The sequence below is a fragment of the Dendrobates tinctorius genome, unplaced genomic scaffold, assembly GCF_039654945.1.
Source record: "Dendrobates tinctorius isolate UK_male_01 unplaced genomic scaffold, ASM3965494v1 ptg000111l, whole genome shotgun sequence".
Classification (NCBI taxonomy): Eukaryota; Metazoa; Chordata; class Amphibia; order Anura; family Dendrobatidae; genus Dendrobates; species Dendrobates tinctorius.
This window is the reverse complement of record NW_027361779.1, coordinates 18,181,556-18,207,958: the sequence shown is the minus strand read 5'-3', so window position 1 is coordinate 18,207,958 and position 26,403 is coordinate 18,181,556.

Genomic DNA, 26,403 nt, shown 5'->3' with positions numbered 1-26,403 from the left:
AGGAACAAATTAAAGCTGGTGTCGGATGGATGGCAGCTAACGCATCAACTTCAATTAGTTCCACATTCTCTCAGGTCCAGAGCACTGAAGAGCAACCATCTGTCTCTTCACCACCTGCCAAATTGCCCAGGCAGTCAGAGAGCCCTGGACAGGAGCCATCTCTACTTCTGTTCTCTGAATCTCTTGGCTTGGAAATAGGGGGCCAGCCAAGCAGCATTCTAGAATGTGAAGAAGAGGTAGTATGCAGTGATGCGCAACAGCTTTGTCTCTCTGAATCTGAAGAGGCAGGTGGGCCAGTGCCTATGGTCAGCACACCTCAGTACGCATCTGATGATGAGACTCAGGTGCCACTTTCTGGTGCGTACTGTGCTGGCGAGACTACCCAGGAGAAGCAGGTGTTTGAAGAGGGTAGTGTAGATGATGAGGTCCTTGACACATCATGGCATGAGGAACAGGAAGGTGGTGGGAGCAGCTCTGAGGAAGAGATTCCCCGAACCGAAAGGCCAAAACAGGAGGGAGAGGGAGGGGGCAGACTCGGTTGCCTGTAGCCTCCACTTCGGCACCCATTAGGACTCGCATTCCTCTTCCGAAACCCAAAACAGGCGCACCAAGGACTTGCAGTGCGTGGTCCTTTTTTTGACACAGTTGCAGATGACATTTGCTTTGTCAAATGCAAGCTGTGTAATCAGAAAGTCAAAAGAGGGAAAAGTGTCAGCAACCTCAATACCACAAATATGTGGAAACATGTGCGGACCAAGCACATGGTGGAGCTACAAATACACACTGAAGACGTAGGCCAACCTATAGCACCACCTACCACTTCTTCAGCTCGTGTTGTAGCCTCTTCCTCCAGCTCACACACAGCTGGTTCGGCTTCCTCACAGGATCGCCATGGACGAACCTCTGGCACTGTTGTACAGAGACACAGTGTCATTCCACCCACAGCACCATGTTCCCTGTAATCCTCACACTCCCAGGCCACTCTACAGCCATCGGTAGCACAGGCATGAGAGAAAAGGCAGCCATACTTGGCAAACCATCCCCTTGCACAGGCTCTGAATGCTGGCATTGCAAAACTACTGTCCGTTGAAATGCTCTCATTCAGGCTGGTGGACACTGATACCTTCCGTAACTTCATGGCATTGGCAGTCCCACAATACAATGCTTTTATTTCAGCAGGCAAGCCGTCCCTGCCCTGCAAAAGCATGTGGAGGAAAAAATTAAACATGCGCTACTAAAGGCCGTCAGTAGAAAGGTCCACCTGACCACCGATGCGTGGACCAGTAACCATGGACAGGGACGATACTTTTACCTCACTGCCCATTGAGTAAATGTTGTGGAGCCGGGTACAGATCTTGAGAGTGGTGCTGTACATGTTCTGCCAACTCCAAGGATTGCAGAAATCCGGTCTGTACACATTGACTCCTCCTCATACTCCAGTTCCTCTGAATCAGCGCTGCAGGAGCCGTCACAGTCTACCTCCACATGGACCCGTGAACGCTTACCTGTTACGACTGATATGAGCACAGCCGTGGCCAAACGTCAACAGGCCGTACTGAAATTAATTTCTTTGGGGAATCGAAGCCACACAGCACAGGAGCTCTGGAATGCCATCAAGCAGGAGAGTGATGTGTGGTTTGTGCCAGCGAATCTCCAGCCAGGCTTGGTAGTGTGTGACAATGGCCGAAATCTGGTGGCTGCTCTGGGCCTAGGCAACCTCACTCACATCCCATGTCTGGCACATGTGCTCAACTTGGTCATGCAGAGTTTTTTGAGGGACTATCCGGATCTTGATGCACTGCTGTACAAGGTCCACATAGAGTGCGCTCACTTGTGGCGTTCCAGCATAGCAAGATCGCACACTGCAGTTCTGCAGCGCTGATTCCGCCTTCTGGAACATCACATCATATGTGACCTACCCACCTGGCGGAAATCAACGTTACATATGTTGGAGCGGTTGTGTGAGCAGCAGGCAGCAGTAATGGAGTACTAGCTGCATCAGGCGCAAACAAGTCGCACTACGCGCCATTCACACTTCACCACCACTGAGTGGGCCTCTATGAAGGACATCTGTCACGTTTTGCGTGCCTTCGATGATTCCATGCGGATGGTGAGTGCAGATGATGCACTAGTCAGCATGACTGTCCCCCTTATCTGCCTGCTTGAAAAAACACTGCAAGCACTAAGGGAGGAGGTTGTGGAAGAGGTGGAGGATGACGAGTCACAAATGCCATCTGCTTCTGGACAGTCTGTGCAACATGGTTCCTCACATAGACCTAGGCAGGGGACACTTTGTGAGGAGGATGAGGAGGAGTCGATGGAGGAGGAAGACATCTCTCCAGAGGAGGGAGGTACACATAGCTCTAGTCATTATGTACAGCGAGGGTGGGGTGATGCCGAACAGGCAGAGATCACGCCTCAAGCAGGGGACAGCGGTTCTTTGGCAGTTGGGAGTCTGCAGCACATGGTTGATTTCATGCTGCAGTGCCTGAGAAATGACCGCCACATCGCCCACATTCTCAACATGGCTGATTATTGGGTGTACAACTAGCTCCTGTGTTAGTAGGGTTCAGTAACGCCAGCTGCTCCCCTGCTGTGTGTCCGGCAATATCTCCTGCTCCGTCCACATTCACACAACATCAGATATTAAAGTTGCTCCAATTAGGCCTCAGCCTACACCCTGATTGACCCTGGGCTCCAACACTGCCAATTGCTGCTCAGAAGTGCCATCTGCACAGAGAAAAAAACTAGCTTCTGTGTTAGTGGGGTTCAGTAACGCCAGCTGCTCCCCTGCTGTGTGTCCGGCAATATCTCCTGCTCCGTTCACATTCACACAACATCAGATATTAAACTTGCTCCAATTAGGCCTCAGCCTACACCCTGATTGACCCTGGGCTCCAACATTGTCAGTTGCTGCTCAGAAGTGCCGTCTGCACAGTCAACATATGCTCCAGTGTTATTGGGGTTCAGTAATGTCAGCTGATCACTAGCTGTGTGTCCGGCAATTTCTACTGCTATGTCCACACTCACACAACTACAGATTTTAAACTTGCTCCATTTAGGCCTCTGTCTCCACTTGTAGTATTTACTCTGTGTTCCAGCACCGCGAGCTGGTTCCCGGCGGTGTCTTTGGCACGGTTAATCCCTCCTGCCCAGCCTGGTTCCAGCATGTCAGCTGTTTCCGGGTAGTGTCAACGTCACTTTGCCTCCAAAGCTTTGTCCTGTCGTGTTGCGGTCGGGATAGCCAACTCTATGGTGCCGGCAGTTTAGGTGCTTCCTATGTGGGCTGCGTGATCTGGCAATAGAGGCTTGTTCCGTAGTGCCAATAGGACAAGCACACCCTGAAGGACTGTGGGTTTTGGTAACTGCGGCCGGCTCGCGGCCTTGCAACTTTGTTTTTCATGGGTACCTTCTGCTACCCATCTGGGTTCCAGTACCGTCAGCTGGTTCTCAGCAGTGACTTTGGCTTAGGTGCCTCCTTCTCGGTATCCGAGTTCCGGCAACGTCTGCTGGCCCTTGATAGTGCTTTCTGGCACAGGTACCTCCTGCTTAGTAACCGGATTCCAGTACCATCAGCTGGTCCTCGGTAGTGCCATTGGCTCTTGTTCCTTCTGCTGCCCCTCCGGGTTCCAGCACCATCAGCTGGTCCTCGGTAGTTCCATTAGCTCTTGTAGCTTCTGCTACCCATCCGGGTTCCAGTACCATCAGCTGGTTCTCGGCAGTGCCTTTGGCTTGGGTGCCTCCTTCTCGATATCTGAGTTCCAGCAATGTCTGCTGGACCTTGGTAGTGCTTTCTGGCACATGTACCTCCTGCTTAGTAACTGGGTTCCAATACCATCAGCTGGTCCTCGGTAGTGCCTTTGGCTCTTGTTCTTTCTGCTTCCCCTCCGGGTTCCAGTACCGTCAGGTGGTTCTCGACTGTGCCGTTGGCTTAGGTGCCTCCTTCTCGGTATCCGAGTTCCAGCAACATCTGCTGGCCCTTGGTAGTGCTTTCTGGCACAGTTACCTCCTGCTTAGTAACCAGGTTCCAGCAGCATCAGCTGGTCCTCGGTAGTGCCATTGGCTCTTGTTCCTTCTGCTGCCACTCTGGGTTCCAGCACCATCAGCTGATCCTCGGTACTTCCATTGGCTCTTGCAGCTTTTGCTACCCATCCGGGTTCCAGTACCGTCAGCTGGTTCTCGGCAGTGCCTTTGGCTTAGGTGCCTCCTTCTCGGTATCTGAGTTCCAGCAACGTCTGCTGGCCCTTGGTAGTGCTTTCTGGCACAGGTACCTCCTGCTTATTAACCGGGTTCCAGTACCATTAGCTGGTCCTCAGTAGTGCCATTGGCTCTTGTTCCTTCTGCTACCCATCCGGGTTCCAGCACCGTCAGCTGGTTCTTGGCAGTGTCTTTGGTACGGGTACTCCCCCCTGCCCAGTCTGGTTCCAGCACGCCGGCTGTTTCCGGGTAGTGTCAACGTCACTTTGCCTCCAAAACTTTGTCCTGTCGTGTTGCGGTCGGGTTAGCCGACTCTATGGTGCCTGCAGTTTAGGTGCTTCCTATGTGGGCTGCGGGATCTGGCAATAAAGGCTGGTTCCATAGTGCCAATAGGACAAGCACCCCCTGTAGGACTGTGGGTTTTGGTAACTGCGGCCGGCTCGCGGCCTTGCAACTTGGTTTTTCATGGGTAACTTCTGCTACCCATCCGGGTTCCAGTACCGTCAGCTGATTCTTGGCAGTGCCTTTAGCTTAGGTGCCTCCTTTTTGGTATCCGACTTACTGCAACGTCTGCTGGTCCTTGTTAGTGCTTTCTAGCACAGGTACCTCCTGCTTAGTAACCGGGATCCAGTACCATCAGCTGGTCCTCGGTAGTGCCATTGGCTCTTGTGGCTTCTGCTACCCATCGGGGTTCTACCACCGTCAGCTGGTTCTCGGCAGTGTCTTTGGCACTGGTACTCCCTCCTGCCCAGCCTGATTCCAGCACGCCAGCTGTTTCCGGGTAGTGTCAACGTCACTTTGCCACCAATACCTTGTCCTGTCGTGTTGCGGGCGGGATAGCAGACTCTATGGTGTCTGCAGTTTAGTTGCTTCCTATGTGGGCTGCGGGATCTGGCAATAAAGGCTGGTTCTGTAGTGCCAATAGGACAAGCACCCCCTGTAGGACTGTGGGTTTCGGTAACTGCGGCCGGCTCGCGGCCTTGCAACTTTGTTTTTTATGAGTACCTTCTGCTACCCATCCGGGTTCTAGTACCGTTAGCTGGTTCTCGGCAGTACCTTTTGCTTAGGTGCGTCCTTCTCGGTATCCAAGTTCCAGCAATGTCTGCTGGCCCTTGTTAGTGATTTCTGGCACAGGTACCTCCTGCTTTGTAACCGGGTTCCAGTACCATCAGCTGGTCCTCGGTAGTGCCATTGGCTCTTGTTCCTTCTGCTGCCCCTCCGGGTTCAAGCACCGTCAGCTGGTCCTTGGTATTGCCATTGGCTCTTGTTCCTTCTGCTACCCATCCAGGTTCCAGTACCGTCAGCTGGTTCTCGGCAGTTCCTCAGCCTTCTTGTACCTTCTGCTACATTTCCAATTTCAAGCTTTTTGAAATGGTTTTTGGTAATCACTCTGGATCTCCCTGAAGACGACCCTGAAGACCACCCCGAAGAAGACGACGACCCCGAAGACGATGACCCTGAAGACGACGACCCTGAAGACCACCCCGAAGCAGACGACGACCCCAAAGACGACGAGCCTGAAGACCACCCCAAAGAAGACCAAAAAGATGACCCTGAAGAAGATGACCAAGAGGACAAAGAACATGAAGACAACCACCAAGATACTGAACAACAAGAGACAGAAGACCAAGAAGCAGAAGAGCAAAAAGCAGAAGAACAAAAAGCAGAAGAACATTAAGCATAAGACTAAAAATCAGAGCAAAAGATATTATCTAAATTATAAGCAGAAGATAACTAAGCAGTGTATGGGGGTGAGTCCGTTCCTCCTCGTGGTGCCCCTGGAAAATGCCTGCTGCTGCAGGCCAAACTGAAAGTGGACAAATCCTGTTGTAAATCTTTTGTGACAGGCAGAACGGAAGGTGTCAAACTTTTATAGATAACAACTACAGGAATGCCTGTCACAAATATGAATATGATGAAGAAGAAGAATAGGAACAAAATGAAGAAGTAGAATATGAAGAAGAATAATAGTTGAATAAGAAGAATATGAAGAATGTAAAAAAAAAGAATAATAGGAAGAAGGTGAAGAAGAAGATGAATAAGGTGAAGAAGAAGTTGATGAAAAAGATGCTGATCCTGCTGAGGATCATGAAGGAGAAAGTGTGGGAGAAGTAAAAAAGAAGGTGAAGAGCATGGAAGTAGTGAAACATACATGTCTGACAAAATATAAAAAAGGTTAACACAGTCAATATCTTTGTAACTCCGAACGTCTTAAAAAAAACAATTCCTGCTATTCCATTTGATTGGGCTAAACCTCTATGCCTTTAATGTCTCTTCCACCTCCCCCAATACATTCTACATTGTTCTTAGTTGTTTTCCTTCATATAGAATTAACCTACAAGGAAAGAAAGGGTTTAATTTAATTCCGATATTTCTGTCCCATTGACTTGCATTGGTTTCCTGTATCGGAATCGGCGATATCCGATACCTTTTGGGTATTGGTCCGATCCAATCCAATATTTCCCGTTATCGGAAGGTATCGCTCAACACTAGTCGTCATACTACCATTATGATATATACACACAAAAGGAAGGTTTGATAAATATACCATAACCAGGGGTATAGATTACAAAAATAGTATTTATTTATTTATGTAAAGTACTATTAAAAACAATGATAATTTCTGCACTGATGCACTTTATGATATAGTAATTGCAACTTGTTTATATCCTTTCATTTGTTTTAAGACTAGAACTTATATGTTCTCAGGCACCTGTACTTTGATGTTTGCAATTAATATAATCTAATGTGGCTATGTCAGGTGTGGTATGTGATATAATGACTATTATATGGAGATAACCCTTCCCTGATTTTTTGGCACTTTGCAGTTCTGATTATGTATTTTAATGGTACTTTACATAAATAAATACTATTTTTGTGATCTATACTCCTGGTTGTAGTATATTTATCAAACCTTCCTTTTGTGTGTATATATTTGATCTGAGTTTTTTCATCTGTGTTAATACCTTTATGATATGTGTATTGTAAATAAGCATCTTTTTGCTGTGGCCTAACGCTCTTGCCTTCTGTAACCTGTAGCCATGTTATGTACTGTAAATATTAGCTAACTCTTGTTCTTCTCAATTGCACTCGACTAGGTGGGGCATGTCTCACGATGATTAACTTTGTCTTGTGTCTGATTTGGACACAATGGACTCTCTTTAGACAAATACAAAAGAAAGAAAGAAATCCCTCTACACATACTCCTACAGGTCTGATAGCAATGGTGCTTTTCATAATTTTTACCATGATTATTTATGTGCTGCTTGTCCTTTATTATTCCTGGGTAAATACCTCATACAGCTCTCCAGCCTCATATAATCATTGGCTGTCTTAATTGTTTTTGTAGCTGCTTGTATTGACACTTCCATGCATGCGCCGTTGCCCAGTTTCATGGATTTGATAACATCCAACAGCAAGACTTTCGTCATTGTCATCTTGCGCAGTTCTTTTTAATGTGCTGGCTGGCGCATCATCTTACTGCGTATTCTTGAGCCTGCGCAGTAGTACTCCCGGCCATCATTTTGCCACCGCCGATGTCATTATCGGTCTTTCTGGCCTGTTTGTCCAAGTGCTGACAATGATTCTTCAGTTTCGGTATGTCTGTTTAAATGTAGGGGTGTACTTGAGCCACTATATCTGCCCCTGACGAAGCCACCAAGTGTGGCGACACGCTTGGGCTCTTATGCCCTGCGAACCTCCAGCATTTCTTTTGGTATCTGGTCGTGTTCATTAGGCACTGCTTGAATTTGCTTTCCATGGGATGGCATGCTCATCTACAATGGGTTTGGCATCATTGTTGGTCAATTGAGACATTTAACTTATGTGCACTTGTTGTTTGCTGCCTCATTACGATTAGATCTCCTATTTAAAGATATGCTATTGTTTTATCTCAGTACATTGAGCCTGTCTCTTCCTTGTGTGCACTTCTTGTCTGCTGCCTTATAGTGAGCAGTTCTCCTATTTAAATGACACACTACTAACTTCTTTATAACCTGTTATTTATATCTGATGTTATATCATCTATGTTGCACTTTGGCATGCAGTGCTCTATTGTGAGACCTTTTGTTCATTAGTTAGTGCACTCTGGTTACAACTATTCTTGGTGAAAGGAGATAAATTTCATTTTCATCTTGGACTGGATTAACATGACTGAGCCTCTTTTCACTAGCAACTCTAAGACATCAAGTGAAACACATTGCATAATTTTGGCCCCCTGTTTTAATACATATTTATTCTTCATATGTATGAATTTGATGGTAAGTCCTCAGTGTCCTCAACTAAATGATATGTACAATATCCTTATTTGTAAGGGGTGATATTTACTCCCTTTCTTCTGATATCCCCACCAGGTGCCAAACACCTTTTTTGTTATCGTCTCATGAGAAAAGATTGGTATCTGTGCTATAATGTCACTGGTTAGAGCTGCTGCATGAGGATTTGCCAGATAGCCATTGTGCGGACACACTTGGTTATTACTATTTTATGCGTGTGTTTGGGACACTTTTTGCTGGTTTTTGTTCTTGTGCAGCGAGACTTGTATTATATTTAGCTTTATAAGGATTAGAGTTGAGCGAAACGGGTGGGTCAAATTAAAGAATAGCCGACTATAGCTAAAGTCGGGTTTCGCCAATCGAAACCCGACCATAGCGTGAGGTCGGCCATGAGATTGCCGATCAGAGCGCCAAAGTCGCGTTTCAAATAATGCTTCCAGCTCCTTTTCTCAGCCAATGATGGAGGACACACACAATGGGCAACGCGATGACATGGGCAGCGGCCACCACCTTCTTAGAGAAGGGCATTGAAGTGATTGGCTGGCTTTGTGTGGCGTCACAGTGGGTATAAAAGGCTGTGACCGCCGACCGCCATCTTACTTCTGCCGATCTTAGAATAGGGAGAGGTGCTGCTGCTGATTCTGAACAGGGAGAGAGTTAGGCGGGGAAGAATAAAAAAAAAACTGCTTCTGCTGATAGCGCTTTTCACTGTACAGTTAGTGTGCAGTGAAAGGGGAGGATTTTTGTTGTGTGCAGCAACGCTGGTGGTGATTAGGCTGCCTTTTAAGGCTACCTGCTAGCTGCATTGCTGTGTGCACACTGCTGTTCAAACTGCTTTTTTCAAAGCACTCCAACTTTAATTATTTTGTCTTGGTGAGTTACTGAGCGTTCATTTTTTCACACACTGTATAGTGGTGTATGCTCCTCACACACTACCGTGTACCACCTTGTATCACGGACAAATTAAAGTTATCTGTGTGTGACTCTGGGAAAAAAAAGCAGAGGAGTTTTTCCGTTTTTCCAGACCTGCCCGCTTTTCAAACAGTTTTGTATATCTGCTGTTTGATAACGGTCAAAACTAGACAGAGACAGCGTGTGTCAGTCCCTATACAAATAGACAGAGATTGACAATTTTCCATACACACACCGTATAGAGCTGTCCGATTCTCAAACAGTATTGTATATCTGCCGTTCGCATTACAGTCACATCTATATAGAGTCAGCGTGTGTGTGTGACACTTCGCAAATACATATACGGAGATTGTTAGTTACACAAAAAATGTATACAGCTGTACACTTGTGATACAGTTCCGTATATCTGCTTGTTGGATTAAGGTCTGTGAGAGCGTCTGTGACAAAAATATATACGTAGATTTAATTTTTTTAATACAACTTACACAGCTGGACGCTCCTCATACAGTACCATCTCTCTGCTGGTATTTTTCATACATTTTCCCAAACATGAGGAAGTATGGTGGAAAAGGCTGCGGAGGTGGGCGGGGGGGGGCGCAGCTGGTACTGATGGTGGTAGAGCATCGGCTGGTTCTGGCAAAAGCACAATAGCAGCTAAGGCAGGAGGTGTTGAGCCTGCGTCGTCTGCCTTTTCTTGGAGTAGGAAAACTGCTTTTAAAGCCGGAGCATCAGGAACAGGTTTTGGCGTTTATTGCCGAAAAAGCCACCAGCTCTATTGCCTCCTCTTCTGAAAGTTCGAAACCTGCAAGCACGGAGTCGTCAGTGCAGGGTTCTGGTCAGGAAAAACACCTTTCCTTGTGTCCTTCACCCCCACCAAAAGTTAAGGATGCGGCAGCCCACACTTCAGATTACTCTATGGAGCTCTCTTCACATGCCATGCCTGGGTTATCCAGTCAAATCCAGAATTCCCCAGTCCAAGATGAATCTGACATGGAGTGCACTGATGAACAGCCACTTCTAGATGATTCAGCTGGTACATCAACCCAGAGCACTACATTGCCCTCGCAGTCTATTGAGCCAGAATTTGACACTGATGAAAATCAGGTGCCCCTTCCCGCATACAATACCACCTTACATGGTGACACAGAGGAAGATAAAGAGGAAGGTGCAGATGACTTTGAAGAGGAGGTGATGGATGACCCAGTTCTTGATCCGGATTGGCATCCATTGGGGATGGAGGGTGGTGCTGGCAATAGTTCAGATAAGAAGAAGGATCCGCAGCAGGCATTGACATCGCAGCAGCAGTTATCTGGCAGGCCCGTAGCTCTCCAAAAATGTGGAACAAAAACTAAAAGAGTTGCAGGACAGCTTGGCCAGATGGTCAACTTAGCACAGCGTGCAAGGCCAGAAAATGTATACCATAGTAGGATGAGAGCAGTGTGGCACTTCTTTGTCCAAAATCCTACTGATGCGGCAAAGGTTACCTGTAAGAAGTGCAGAAAGACCTTTAGCCAAAGTAAACAACTCAGAAATTTGAATACCAGTTGCATGCTTAGACATTTAACCAACATGCACTTGCAAGCGTGGACGGACTACAAAATCTCAGGTAGCACATGTGCACCTGCTCCGACTGAAGGTAGCCAGCAACGCTCCATCGCTTCCGTCACTGTAAGACCACCGCCACCGTTAAGCACACCACCAGCACTAAATGTGGAGGTGTCGTCGCAAGGCCAAATCACTCAGGGAATAACAATGGTTTTGCAACACAACACTGAATCTAGGCCATCACCACCAATACCATCACCAACCCCCTCTCACTCCATCCGGTCCACCGCTACTTCCCCCATATGCAGCTCTCCTGTTCAGCTCACCCTACCAGACACTCTGAGTAGGAAAAGAAAGTACTCATCCTCTCATCCGCATACACTTTGTTTGAACGCCTACATTGCCAAACTAATCTCATTAGAGATGATGCCCTAGCGTTTGGTTGAAAACGAAGCTTTCCGTGACCTCAAGACCTGTGCTGTCCCATGCTATGACCTACCCAGTCGGCACTTCTTTTCTTGAAAAGCCATCCCTGCCCCCCACCGGCATGTGAAAGACCGCATTGTCCATGCACTAAAACAGTCAGTGAGTCGAAAGGTGCACCTCACAACAGATGCATGGACCAATAGGCATGGCCAGGGCCATTACGTGTCCATCACTGCGCACTGGGTTAATGTGATAGATGCAGGCTCCAATGGGGACAGCGGCGGTGGAACAGTGCTGCCTAGCCCACGATATAGGAAACAGTTGGCTGTAGGCTTTCGATCCTCCTCCTCTATCAGTGAAAGCTTGTCCACAGAGCGCAGTCGCACGAGCACTCCATCCGCAGCTGGCAGTGTTGCACACGAGGTATCCCACTATCGAACAGCTAGTGGTAAGCATCAGCAGGCTGTTAAAGATTATGTCTTTGGGCGACAACAGACACACCGCGGAGGTACTGGCCGACTACTTGCACTGAGTCATGGCTGGGCAGTCTACATCTTGAGGCAGGCAAGGTAGTCAGCGATAACAGCTGTAATTTTGTGGCAGCCATAGCCCGTGAAAAACTCACACACATACGTTGCCTGGCTCACACTTTGAACCTGGTGGTGCAGTGCATCCTTAATAATTATCCGGAGATAACATCCCTGCTCCATAATGTGCGAAGACTGTGCTCGCACATCCGTCGCTCAAATGTCCACTCGTATGCAGAAGCTGCATCGATTGCTCCACCTCCACAAGCACCGCCTAATCATAGGCGTTGCAACAAGGTGGAACTCCACCCTGCACATGGTTGAGAGGCTGTGCGAACAGAGGTAGGCTGTAATGCATTTGTGGGAGGATACACGGGCAGGCAGTTTGAGGGAAGACATGGAATTGTCGGGTGTGCAGTGGTCAAAGCTGAAAGACCTCTGTAAAGTCCTTCAGTGTTTTGAGGAATGCACACGGCTGGTAAGCGCAGACGACGCCATCATAAGCATGAGCATCCTGTTATGAATGGGTCACCGAGGAGGAAAAAACCTAAACATGCTAAGCCCAGAAAAACCAGAGAGGTTGGTAACTATGCAGATTGCAGATCCCTGATCCTAACAACACAACTAGCAGCAGCCGTGGAGCGTAGCTACGATGAACCTAGACGTCTCATCACGGTCGGAGAACTAAATAAGCCTAAAGCAAGAAAAAGGGAAACTGACTGCCCCAGAGCAGACCCCAAAGGAACAGACAGCCCCCACACATGTATTGATGGTGAAACAAGATGAAAACACAAACACAGGCAGGAAAATAGGCTTAGCAAACGATGGGGCCCAAACTAACTAGAAAGGAGAGGAAAGACACTCTCTGCAATCTGCCCAAAACCCTACAAAATAATGTCCAACATTTCTGATAACAAAATTAACCCTGAAGTCACTAGACTTCTCCCACTATATCAGCACTCTGAAATATTCTGAGACAGAGCAAAAAGAGGCCAATCTAATAAGGGACAAAAAGCAAATTGGCAAATACAGATAAATAAGAGTGGAAATTCAGCACAGCCCCAGCCAGGGCAGGCTGACCACACAAAAAACTGAATAGAACAACAAAATCAACTGTGAACATTAGCAGAGAAACTTAGCTTGAGCTGACTGGAACAGAGCTGAGAACCAAGACCTGACAAGCAGAAGGAATCACCTGCACCAGAGTAGGGCGTCGGCTGTCTTAAATCCAATCTGAGATTCCTGAGGTCCAATTGTCATCCTCATTATCAGGTGGCAGATCACTACTGATTAAATCAGCCTCACTACCTCCTGTTACCACCAGAGGGAGCCTGGAAGGAGAACTCACAACTGGTAGACCAGAAAATTAACTCACAACAGTACCCCCCCTTGAGGAGGGGTCACGGAACCCTCATCCATGCCACCAGGCCGATCAGGATGGGCCCGGTGAAAAGCACGAAACAATCTATTGGCATGAATATCAGAGGCAGAGACCCAAGAATTATCCTCCTGGCCATAACCCTTCCAATCGAAAAGAAACAGGGTTAAGAATCTCCAAAATCTTATAAGGTCCAATAAATCTTGGCTTAAATTTTGGAGATGCAACCTTCATAGGAATATTCTTAGACGACAACCAAACCATATCACCCACTTTAAACTGGGGACCAATGGTCCTATGCCAGTTGGAAAAACGCTGGGCCTTTTCCTGAGAGAGTGACAACTTATCCACCACTTGGTCCCATATCTGCTGCATTCTCTCAACCACAGTGTCCACACCTGGGCAGGACGAAGATTCCACTTGCCCTGAAGAGAATCGAGGATGAAACCCAAAATTACAGAAAAAGGGTGACATCAAAGTGGCAGAACTAGCTCTATTGTTCAGCGCAAATTCGGCCAAGGGCAAAAATGAGACCCAATCATCCTGATCAGCAGATATAAAACATCATAAATAAGACTCCAAGGTCTGGTTTGTTCTCTCAGTCTGTCCATTGGTCTGGGGATGAAACGCAGAGGAGAAGGATAACTGAATTCCCAGACTGGAACAAAAAGCTTTCCAGAATCTGGAAACAAACTGAACTCCTCTGTCGGACACAATGTTCTCAGGAATCCCATGTAACCGAAGCACCTGAAGTAAAAACAAGGGGGCCAACTCAGTGGAAGATGGCAACTTTGGGAGTGGTACTAGATGCACCATCTTCGAAAATCTATCTCAAATCACCCAGATAACAGTCATTCTCTGAGAGACAGGAAGATCAGAAATAAAATCCATTGAGATATGGGTCCATGGCCTCTTGGGCACTGGCAGGGGCATCAGCAACCCACTAGAACGAGAACAGGTTTTAGACCGAGAACAAGTCCCACAGGACTGTACAAAATTCCTGACATCACGAGATAAGGCAGGCCACCAAAAGGACCGACTCACCAAATCTCTGGTACCAAAAATACCTTGATGACCAGCCAATGCAGAGCAATGAATTTCAGACATCATTCTCTTTCTCCACTGGTCAGGAACATACAATTTTCCCATAGGGCAACGCTCATGTTTATCCTCCTGAAATTCCTCCAGGGCGCATCTCAAATCGGGCGAAATGGCAGAAAGAACTACCCCCTCACCTAGGATGGTAGTAGGCTTGGTCACATTAAGAGAGAATCGGCAAAGAAACTCCTAGAAAGGGCATCTGCCTTAACATTCTTAGTGCCCGGAAGAAAAGAGACCACAAAATTAAAACGCGTGAAAAACAAGGCCCATCTAGCCTGTCTAGGATTCAAGCGTTTGGCCGACTCCAGATAAATCAAATTCTTGTGATCGGTGAGGACCACAACTTGATGTCTAGCTCCCTCCAACCAATGTCTCCACTCCTCAAATGCCCATTTCATGGCCAACAATTCCCAATTCCCCACGTCATAGTTGCGTTCAGATGGGGAGAACTTTCGAGAAAAGAAGGCACAGGGATTCATCTTAGAAGTCACAGGGTCTTTTGGGGACAAAACAGCTCCTGCACCCATCTCAGAAGCATCTACCTCCACCTGAAATGGAAGTGAGCATCAGGTTGCCGTAAAACCGGAGCTGAAGTAAATCTCCGCTTAAGCTCCTGAAATGCTGAGACAGCCTCAGGAGACCAATTCAGCACATCAGCGCCCTTCTTGGTCAGATCAGTCAGTGGTTTTACAATACCAGAAAAATTACCTATAAATTTACGATAGAAATTAGCAAAACCCAAAAACTTCTGGAGGGCCTTCAAAGAAGTAGGCTGAACCCAATCATAAATGGCCTGTATCTTGGCCGGGTCCATTTCAATAGTCGATGGAGACAAGATAAATCCCAAAAATGAAATCCTCTGTACACCAAAGAGGCATTTCGATCCCTTAACAAACAGGGAATTCTCCCTCAAAATCCAGAACACAGTCCGGACGTGTTCCACATGAGAATCCCAATCACTAGAAAAGATCAAAATATCATCCAGATAGATGATCAAAAACTTATCCACAAAGTCATGGAAAATATCATTCATAAAGGACTGCAAGACAGAAGGGGCAATAGTGAGCCCAAAAGGCATCACCAGGTACTCAAAATGTCCCTCCGGAGTATTAAACACCGTCTTCCATTCATCCCCGTGCTTGATGCAAATAAAATTATATGCCCCCCTGAGGTCAAACTTAGTAAACCAGCAGGCACTCTTAACTGTGGAGAATAAATCAGACATCAGAGGTAACGGGTGCTGATACTTAACCGTCATCTTGTTAAGGGAACGATAATCAATACACGGTCTTAATGAACCATCTTTCTTGGTCACAAAAAAAAACCCAGCACCTAAAGGTGATGAGGATGGTCTAATATGACCCTTCTCCAACGACTCCTTAATATAGGATCGCATAGCATCATGTTTGGGTACTGATAAGTTGAAAAGCCGACCCTCGGGAAATTTACACCCAGGCATCAACTCAATTGCACAGTCAAAACTCCTATGAGGAGGCAAAGATGCAGACTTACTCTCACTAAATACATCAGAAAAATTGGCCAGATAATCAGGAATATCATGAGACTGAGGAGAGGTGGAGAAAACAGGAGCGTCCCTAAGAACACACTGACAACCCCAACTCACCACAGACCCAGATTTCCAATCCAAAACTGAATTATGAGTTTGCAACCAGGGAAAACCCACAACAATAGTATCATGCAAATTATGCAGCACCAAAAATTTACAATTTTCTTGGTGGTCTGGTGTAACTCGCATTATCACCTGGATCCAAAACTGAAGTTTATTCTCCGCCAAAGGAGTAGCATCAATACCCCTCAAAGGAATAGGCGTCTGCAGAGGCGTCATGGAAAACCACAACGTTTAGCAAAGTCCAAATCCATCAGATTTAACGCTGCTCCTGAATCCACAAAAGCCTTAGTGGAAAACGTGGATAAGGAGCAGATCAGAGTAATTGCCAAAAGGAACTTAGGTTGTACACTGCCCACAGCAAATGTGTGTGCAAAACAGTTCTCTCGTTTAGGGCAGACAGAAATAGTATGAGAGGCATCTCTACAGAAAAAACACAGCTTATTACGCCTTCTAAACTCCTGACATTGCGCCCTAGACAAAACCCCATCACATTGCATAGGCTCAGACGTTTGTTCAAAAGGTGGCAGCGCCTCCCGTGTAGTTTTACGTTCATGTAAATACCGATCAACTTGAATGGCTAATGACATGGAATCATCCAGACCAGAGGGAACAGGAAATCCCACCATAACATCTTTTACGGTCTCTGATAAGCCCTTCCGAAAGAGAGCTGCCAAAGCACTATCATTCCTTGTAGTAAGGACCGCCCACTTTCGGAACTTATGACAGTATAACTCTGCAGAATCCTGACCCTGGTTTAATGCCAACAGGGTTCTCTCAGCTTGATCAACAGCATTAGGTTCATCATACAACAAACCCAAGGCTTGAAAAAATGCATCCACATTAGTCAGAATAGGATTTTCAGGTGTGAGAGAAAAAGCCCAATCCTGGGGATCGCCGCGCAGCAAGGAGATGACAATTTTAACCTGCTGCGCAGAGCTCCCCGATGAGTTAGGCCTCAAGGCAAGAAATAATTTACAATTATTCTTAAAATTCAGAAATTTAGACCGATCCCCAGAAAACACATCAGGAGTAGGGATCTTAGGTTCAGCAGCATGTGACTGAATGAGGTAGGTGGAAATTCCCTGCACTTCAGCAGCAAGTTGCTCCACACGATCAGACAATTGCTTAATCTCCATTAGGGAAAAAAAAATCCTCTTACAGCCCCAGAGAACAAGAGTAAAAAATACATATAAAAAAAAATTCTGACACTTTTTTTTTTTAACAACTTTTTCCTGCTTTTGAGTACCCTAGAATCTGCGGTATGGCTGGTGATTCTGTTATGAATGGGTCACCGAGGAGGAAAAAACCTAAACATGCTAAGCCCAGAAAAAACAGAGAGGTTGGTAACTATGCAGATTGCAGACCCCTGATCCTAACAACACAACTAGCAGCAGCCGTGGAGCGTGTCTACGATGAACCTAGAAGCCTTGTCACGGCCGGAGGACTAAATAAGCCTAAAGCAAGAAAAAGGGAAAACTAACTGCCCCAGAGCAGACCCCAAAGGAATAGACAGCCCCCACACCTGTATTGACGGTGAAACAAGATGAAAAGACAAACACAGGCAGGAAAATAGGCTGAGCAAATGATGAGGCCCAAACTAACTAGAAAGGAGAGGAAAGGAAAGACACTGTCTGCAATCTGCCCAAAACCCTACAAAATAATGTCCAACACTTCTGATAACAAAATTAACCCTGAAGTCACTAGACTTCTCCCACTATATCAGCACTCTGAAATATTCTGAGACAGAGCAAAAAGAGGCCAATCTAATAAGGGACAAAAAGCAAATTGGCAAATACAGATAAATAAGAGTGGAAATTCAGCACAGCCCCAGCCAGGGCTGGCTGACCACACAAAAAACTGAATAGAACAACAAAATCAAGTGTGAACATTGGCAGAGAAACTTAGCTTGAGCTGACTGGAACAGAGCTGAGAACCAAGACCTGACAAGCAGAAGGAATCACCTGCACCAGAGTAGGGCGTCGGCTGTCTTAAATCAATCTGAGATTCCTGAGGTCCAATCGTCATCCTCATTATCAGGTGGCTGATCTCTACTGATTAAATCAGCCTCACGACCTCCTGTTACCACCAGAGGGAGCCTGGAAGCAGAACTCACAACTGGTAGACCAGAAAATGAACTCATAACAGCATCCCACTTATGCGTCTGCTCATGCAAAGTTTGATTCACATTAAGGATCAGGTGTCTGCAGCGGAGGAGGAGGAGGGAAGCCTTGATGACAGTCAGCCATTGTTTGGTCAGGGATAAAATAGATATGACAGGCTCAAACCCCAACTAAGGTGCTCTGGGAAAAAACAAGACTAAAGTATAGGAGTAACCCCGGCACACTAATAACATGAAAGTAAAGTCTTCTCAACGACAGTCTTTAATTGTTGTGATTTTATTGATTGTGAAAAAAAGGGTGGTGTTACAATCCAAAAAAGGGTGGTGTTACAATCCAACGTTTCAGCTCTACTTCTCGAGCTTTCATCAGGGATATGACTAGATCCTTGGTTTTGAGGTGTGTGTATAAGTGGAATAGGTTTGCCTTTGTAATCCAGCTGCTGGAACGGTACCTATAGTAACCACGATGTGTAGGGTCAGCACGTGACTCCCGTCCTTGTGTCCTAAATCTAGTCAGGTGTGGAGGAGGCCGGAAGTCTCCTATTGTTTGGTCAGGGAACTGTCCTGGATGAGGTGGAGGAAGAAGAGGAAGAGGAGGAGGGGGGGATGAGGGGGATGATTATTTTGGGCAGGAGAATGCTTCTCAGGGAGCAAGAAAAAATGCTGGTGTTCCAAGGTAAGCTACAGTGTTTGCGCGTGACTGTAGGGATGTGGATTTGCCAGAAAGTGCTCCTCCACCCAACACTGGCAGTGCATCATTGACACCTGGAACATTGGCCCACATGTGCGATTATGCCTTGCGGATCCTAAAAAGGAACCCCCGCATTGCCAAAATGATGAGGGATGACGACTGCTGGCTGGCCAACATCTTCAATCCAAGCTACAAAGGCAAATTACACAACATTATGCCACAGGAGAACCTAGAGATATTATTGGCTAACAAACAAGCAACTCTGGTAAACCGTTTGTTTGAGGCTTTCCCAGCACACAGCAGCGGTGCTGGTTCTCCCACGAGCCGTAGTGGGCACAATGGAAGAGGTGTTTGTGGTACACACAGCTGAAGTGGGTTGGAGACAGGGGTTTAATGACCATGTTGTAGAATGATTTCTCAAGTACCGCTCACACGACTGCTAATACTGCATCTATTAAAAGGGACAGGAGATAGCAGTTGTCAACTATGGTTACAAACTACTTCTCCTCCCAGATCGATGTTTTCCCTCACAGGTCATTCCCCTTTGACTATTGGGCCTCTAAACTGGATGCCTGGCCTGAATTGGCACAATATGCCTTACAGGAGCTCACTTGCCCTGCTGCCTTTGTGTTATCTGAAAGAGTCTTCAGTGCTGCTGGATCAAGCCTGACAGAAAAAAGGACCCGTCTGTCGACCCAAAATGTTGACGATCTAACCTTCATTAAAATGAACCATGCATGGGTTTCAAAGGATTTTGTCCCACCTTCCCCTGATGACACATAGGTTTCCAGAAAACTGCATCACTTTTGTCCTCCTCGGACTTGCCCAATTTCACCCTTTGCAGCAGCTGAATGTCCAGCCAACACATCAACATATGACATTTTTAAAACCTCCCTAACTGGGCTGCCCACCCCCCAATGGCTGGGGTCAACACCTGGCACACCCGGGCAAGTGCCGTTGCTCTGAACAGGTGGATGGGCCCACTGATGGCCGACGGCAATGGCATAGGGCCCCTCATAGTACAATACAGTGTCTCTGATGGTGGGGAGGCCCACTCGCAGTCAGACACACCAGCCTAATATGAGGGGCCCTGTGCCAGTACCATCGACCATGAGTGTGCCCCCCTGCTTGGTCATGGCCACAGCACTTGCAATTTGTAATACCTCTCCCTGCTCCACCGCTGTGTAGTTTGGGCAGTTAAATCCTTCACAGGGACGGCCACTAGAAATTTGGTGTATTGATTGATGATGGTTAAGATGTAGTTATGCCCTGTCCTGCTGGCCTCTACCTTCAGATGATCAATGGCTACCATTTGTAAAGGACGTCAACTTACAAGCGGATGCTGGGGTGCTTTATGATCACCTTTCACAGTTGCGATAGTCACAGACGTGTGACATTCCTGCCACCATTTTTCAATGTCTCCTCTCATGCCAATCCAATAGAATCGCCTACGGTCTGTGGCTTCTGTCTTTTGCCCTCCAAAATGACCTGACACATCATGATAGGCAGTGAGGACCATGTCTACAACTCTCCCTGTGTTCACAATTTGATGTAGACGAGTAACGGTGATGTGATCCACGCTACTGCGATAAAGCAATCCTTTCTTCACAAAGAACCGTTTTCACTGTCTCCACAGACACAGTAATTGAGGGTCTGCATCGCCTCTGCAACATCTACCGGGAGGTTTTCCCTCCATGAGTAATTCCCAAATTTCTGCTAACACTCGACTTTCCGTCTGTACTTGTATCCATGTAGTTTCCAGTAGAGGAGAGTCTGAACTGGCTTACTGAGATTGAAATATATACAAAGATTTAAAAGTACCACAACACTGTATACTGTTGTACGTTTCGACTACCTTTCCCTTTTTCTACTTGTTAAATTCTGGTATAATACATACTGAGCCTATGAGTGTCTGTGTCTGACTCTGGAACTATAGACGGAAATTTACAATTACCCCTAGACTGGATACACCTGGTACGTGCTGATACAGCACCTTTGTTAAAAATTTTGTATTACGGTATTATCCATAGTGAGTGAGCGTGTGTGGTTTACGCCTTCTATATATACGGTGAATCGGAGATATCAATTTTTACCCTATACTTGATATAGCTTGTATCTTGTTATACAGTACCTTTGTTTGACATTTAGTATTACGGTCAAATCCATACTGAGTAAGCGTCTGAGACCCTATAATTGTACCCTATAATATATACTTGCTATCTTGTTATTCAGTAACTTTTTTACAACATTTTTTATTATGGTCAAACCCAGACTGAGTGAGCGTCTGAGGGAGACTCCGGAAATATATAGTGAGATTTCAAATTTGGCCAACACTGTATACAGCTGTACGCTTGTGTTACATTACCCATTTACAGCTTTTCATATTCTTGTGTAATCCATACTGGGCCTGAGAGCGTTTTTGTCTGCCTCTTGAAATGTATACCGAGATTCAGAATGTTTATACTATACTATATATACCTTGTATCTGGTGATACTGTACCCTTTTTCACCTTTTTATTTTATTGGGTAATCCATACTGAGCCTGTGAGCGTCTGTGTATGACTCATGAAATATATACGGAGATTTACTGTTATCCCTAGACTGTATAGAGCTGTACGCTTCTGATACAGTACCATATATCTGCTGGTATTTTGGGTCAGTTTTCTAAAACATGAGGAAGCATGGTGGAAGAGGACGTGAACGTGGCCGTGAGGCCCCACCTGGTACTGATGGTGGTGGTGGTACATCTGCTGGTAGTGCCAAAAACACAATAGCAGCTAAGGCAGGAGGTGTTGAGCCTGCCTGGAAGGCTCCATTTTCTGGGAATAGGTAGACTGCTTTTAAAGCCAGAGCATCAGGAACCGTTTTTGGCTTACATTGCTGAATCAGCCTCCAGCTCTATCGCCTCCTTTTCTGAAGTTTAAAAAAATGCAAGCACTGAGTCATAAGTGCAGGCTTCTGGTCAGGAGCAGCCACTTTCCTTGTGTCCTTCACCCACCCCAAAAAGTGAAGGATGCGGCAGCACACACTTCAGATTACTCCATGCAGCTCTTTTCACATACCATGCCTGGGTTAATTAAAAATGGGGCCTATCATATACTGGAGCATTCAAAATGGGGAACATCTGACACTGGAGAAGCATATATGGGGCACATTATACACTGGAGCATTAGAAATGGGGCCCATTATATGTGGAGCATTATTAGGGCTCATAAGACACTGGAGCATCATCCATAAGGCCCATCATATACTGGAGCATTCTAAATGGGGCAGATCAGACACTGGAGAAGCATATATGGGGCACATTATACACTGGAGCATTAGAAATGGGGCCCATTATATGTGGAGCATTATTAGGGCTCATAAGACACTGGAGCATCATCCATGAGGCCCATCACACATTGGAGCATCATCCATGAGGCCCATCATATACTGGAGCATTCCAAATGGGGCAGATCAAACACTGGAGCAGCATCTATGGGGCACATGATACATTGGAGCATTAGAAATGGGGCCCATTATATATGGAGCATTATTAGGGCCAATAAGACACTGGAGCATCATCCATGAGGCCCATCATATACTGGAGCATTCCAAATGGGGGACATCAGACACTGGAGCAGCATTTACGGTGCCCATTAGACACTGGAGCATTAGAAATGGAGCCCATTATATATAGAGCATTATTAGGTCCCATAATACACTGGAGCATCATCCATGAGACCCATCATATACTGGAGCATTCCAGATTGGGGACATCAGACACTGGAGCAGCATTTACGGGGCCCATGATACACTGGAGCATTAGAAATGGAGCCCATTATATGTGGAGCATTATTTGGGCCCATAACACACTGGAGCATCATTCATGGGGACCATCATATACTGTAGCATTATGTGGAGCTCATCATATACTGTATGGAACATTATATGCGGCCAATTATTCTGTATGGAGAAATATATGGGACTCATTTTTCTCTATGGCGCACAATGTGGTGGCCATAATACTGTATGGAGTAATATACTGTCCTTTTTTTGAGCTATTGTACCATTTAAAATAGATCATTCATGTCATGTAAGCAGTGAAGTATTTGTCATTGAACTATACTTATATTTCTGTGCCATATCGGAGCATCATGAGTTGTGGTATGTGTTAAAGGGGCGCACTAACACTCTTTGGCCCAGGGCACATGAAAACCTGCAGCCAGCCCTACCCCCCCACAACTTTACCCAAATAACCCCCAGTTTTCAATGCGTAACTATTATTATGAAGTAAATTAAGGTTGACAAGCTTCAGTAATAAGAATTGATGTTTGTGGCATTGAAATGGGCACTGTAGGTGTGTTTACTGTCCTCCACTCCCTGCCGACTTTGCCTCCCCATTGACTTGCATTGGGTTTCGTGTTTCACTCGGCCTCCGACTTTTCCCTATAGTCGGCCGATTTCGTTCGACCTGACTTTTGAGAAAGTCGAGTTTCATGAAACCCGACTCGACCCTTCAGGCTGTGTGCACACGCTGCGGATTAGGTGCGGATTCATCCGCGCGGATTTTGTAAAATCCGCAGGTGAAACTGCAGGTCAAAAGACCTGCGGTTTTACCTGCGGATTGCTCTGCGGTTTTGCCCTGCGGTTTTTCATCTCCTCAATGGAGGAGATGGCAAACCGCAGCAAAATCCGCAAAAAGAATTGACATGTCAATTCTTTCTGCGGATTGAAAACCGCAGATAATCCGCGCGGAAAATTCCGCACCGTCTGCATTGCGTTTTTTGATTCCCATAGGGAATCATGGTACTGTACACTGCAGCAGAAACTGCTGCGGGTCCGCAGCGGCCGAAACCGCTGCAGAACCGCGGCAAAATCCGCAGCGTGTGCACACAGCCTAAAAAAGCAAAGTCGCTAATCTCTAATAAGGATCTATCGTTTTCATTTCTTCCCTTCACTATATTGTTTTCCCACCTATATTGATAGGGCTTTATCATGGAAGGGAGGGACAGTCCACGTTGAGTGGGGGTGCCAAATAATCGTTTCTTAGGGTGCCAACCTCCACAGCAAGGAAGGTGTAAGATTAGGTATATTGTAGGGTCTTGACAGGCAGGTTTTTTGGTCTTAATATTGTTTTTGTATCAATTGATTTCTATACTATTTTGTACACTGGGTAGACGATTTTTAAGGATCTATTATTAAAAATCTGTTTTAAAGGAGATTTATGTTCACTACATGACTAACTTTCCTTGGAATATTTTGTTTAAAGTCAGTGGTTAGCACAGTAAGCAAGGAGCAGGAGACTAGGAGGACACCGCGCCATCATGGCAGTGAGTATATTGGTGTCCATGCATGGAGGGGAATGAGGAACCATGCAAGAGCACTGGCATTATTGCTACAGTAACCCCCATATGCCCCCTCTTCTTCAAGCATGCATGAACTCTCTGCAGCAGGAGAGTTCCCCTTGCACTCTCACAACTTCTCTTCAGGGCCACGCTGTGACACACAGTGTCTGAAGACCAAGTGCAACACAAAGGGATGAGGGGAAAGGAGCACAGACACTAGAGAAAAGGTGAGTGGAGACCCCTAGGCAGATCTGATAACACCTTACCTGCCATACCATGCCAAAATTGGTTCCTCATTAATCACCAAGCAGGAACCTAAGCCCTGTATCTCCCTAGAACTGGGCCCTTGATAGGAAAGGGGAGGGGTGGGCAATGGTCAATCCCCATTGTAATCTAAAGACAAAAAGATAGACTGACAAGGGTAATGAACTTGGTTTGAGCAGACTCAGAGCGGTAACAACAAGTGTTATCAAACCGCTCCAGAGAGGAAGTTAGCCGACTGCTATAGCACCAAGCCTTCACAAGGAAAAAATCTGAATATCAATGGTGACTCTCTGCAGCAGACTGTGGATTTATAAACTCCAGGTCCAGGTGTGTCAACTAGAGCTAGAGGGAGGTTGCCACTAGGTACAAGAGTTTGAAGGATTAAGGAGGTGTCTGCAATGCCAAACGCAGAGACTTTCTGCAGCCAGATGCAGAGCGACAGTCTGTAGCATCTGACACAGCTGTGAAACACGTTCTTTCCTGTCCACTAGAAGAAAGATTATATGTCCCACCTTCTTCTTAGCTAGGATGCTTCTCACCATTAAGATGTCTTCAGAGCAGAACAAAGCGGGTGTGGAAAATAATCCTTGAATCGCTGACTACCTCTTTGTCCGGCTATAGCAGCTACCACTAAGGATTGAAAACAGACTAGAGTTCTTCCTGCTGGACTATGGATAGTAGGAACTTGTAATTTAACTCCGTCTTGACATTCTTGACATCCAACCACATGGAAACTGAAGATATCCTCTCTGGGTCCATCTCCAAACTGATGTCCATGAACACACGTCCAGGAGGCGGGGAGGTTCCCCGGAGCAGGTTACTGGAATAATTGCCGGCATTGTGTGGAGATACAGTGCCTTGCGAAAGTATTCGGCGCCCTGGAACTTTTCAACCTTTTAACACATATCATGCTTCAAACATAAAAAAAATGTAAATTTTGGTGAAGAATCAGCAACAAGTGGGACACAATTGTGAAGTTGATCGAAATGTTTTGGTTATTTAAAATTTTTTGGAAATTCAAAAACTGAAAAGTGGAGCATGCAATATTATTCGGCCCCTTTACTTTCAGTACAGCAAAATCACTCCAGAAGTTCATTGTGGATCTCTGAATGATCCAATGTTGCCCTAAATGACTAATGATGATAAATATAATACACCTGTGTGTAATCAAGTCTCCTTATAAATGCACCTGCTCTGTGAGGCTAAGTGCACACGTACCGGAACTCTCACGGAAATTACCGCGAGAATTCCGGAATTCCATTCCGCGGGAAAATCGCATTTTAAATTCCCGCGATTTTCCCGTGGAAAAACTAGCATTTTGCAAGCGTAATTAGCTTGCAAAATGCTAGCGTTTTCCAAGCGATCTGTAGCATCACTTGGAGAACTGATTGACAGGTTGGTCACACTCGTCAAATATAGTGTTTGACGAATGTGACCAACTTTTTACTACTGAGGCCGCCTATGCGGCATCAGTAGTAAAAGATAGAATGTAAAAAAAAAATAAAAATGGTGTTATTCTCACCTTCCGACGTCCCGCGCATCCGTTCCCAGTAATCCTTTGCGAAAATGCCCGTGATGACGTCCGTTCTCGCGGGATCGCGATGTCTCGCGGTAATTCGCAATGACGTCGCTCGAATGACCGCGAGACTTCGCGATCCCGCGAGAATGGACGTCATCGCGGGTATTTTCGCAAAGGATTACTGGGAACGAGAGCGTGGAGAGAGGTGGGAATGCTGCGCAGGACGCCGGAAGGTAAGAATAACAATATTTTTTATTTTAAATTCTATTTTTTACAGGGATATGGTACCCAAAGCCCGGAGGACAGTCTCCTCTCCTCCGGACCGTGAGTACCATCCGCAATTTTTCTGCTTACTTTCCGCATGGTGTGCACAGCCACATGCGGGAAGTATGCGGAACAATGCATTCCTATGGGTGCGGGATCGCCGCGATTCCGCAAATTAATGAGCATGCTGCGTTTTTTACTGCAAAGCGATTCCGCCGCGGTAAAAACC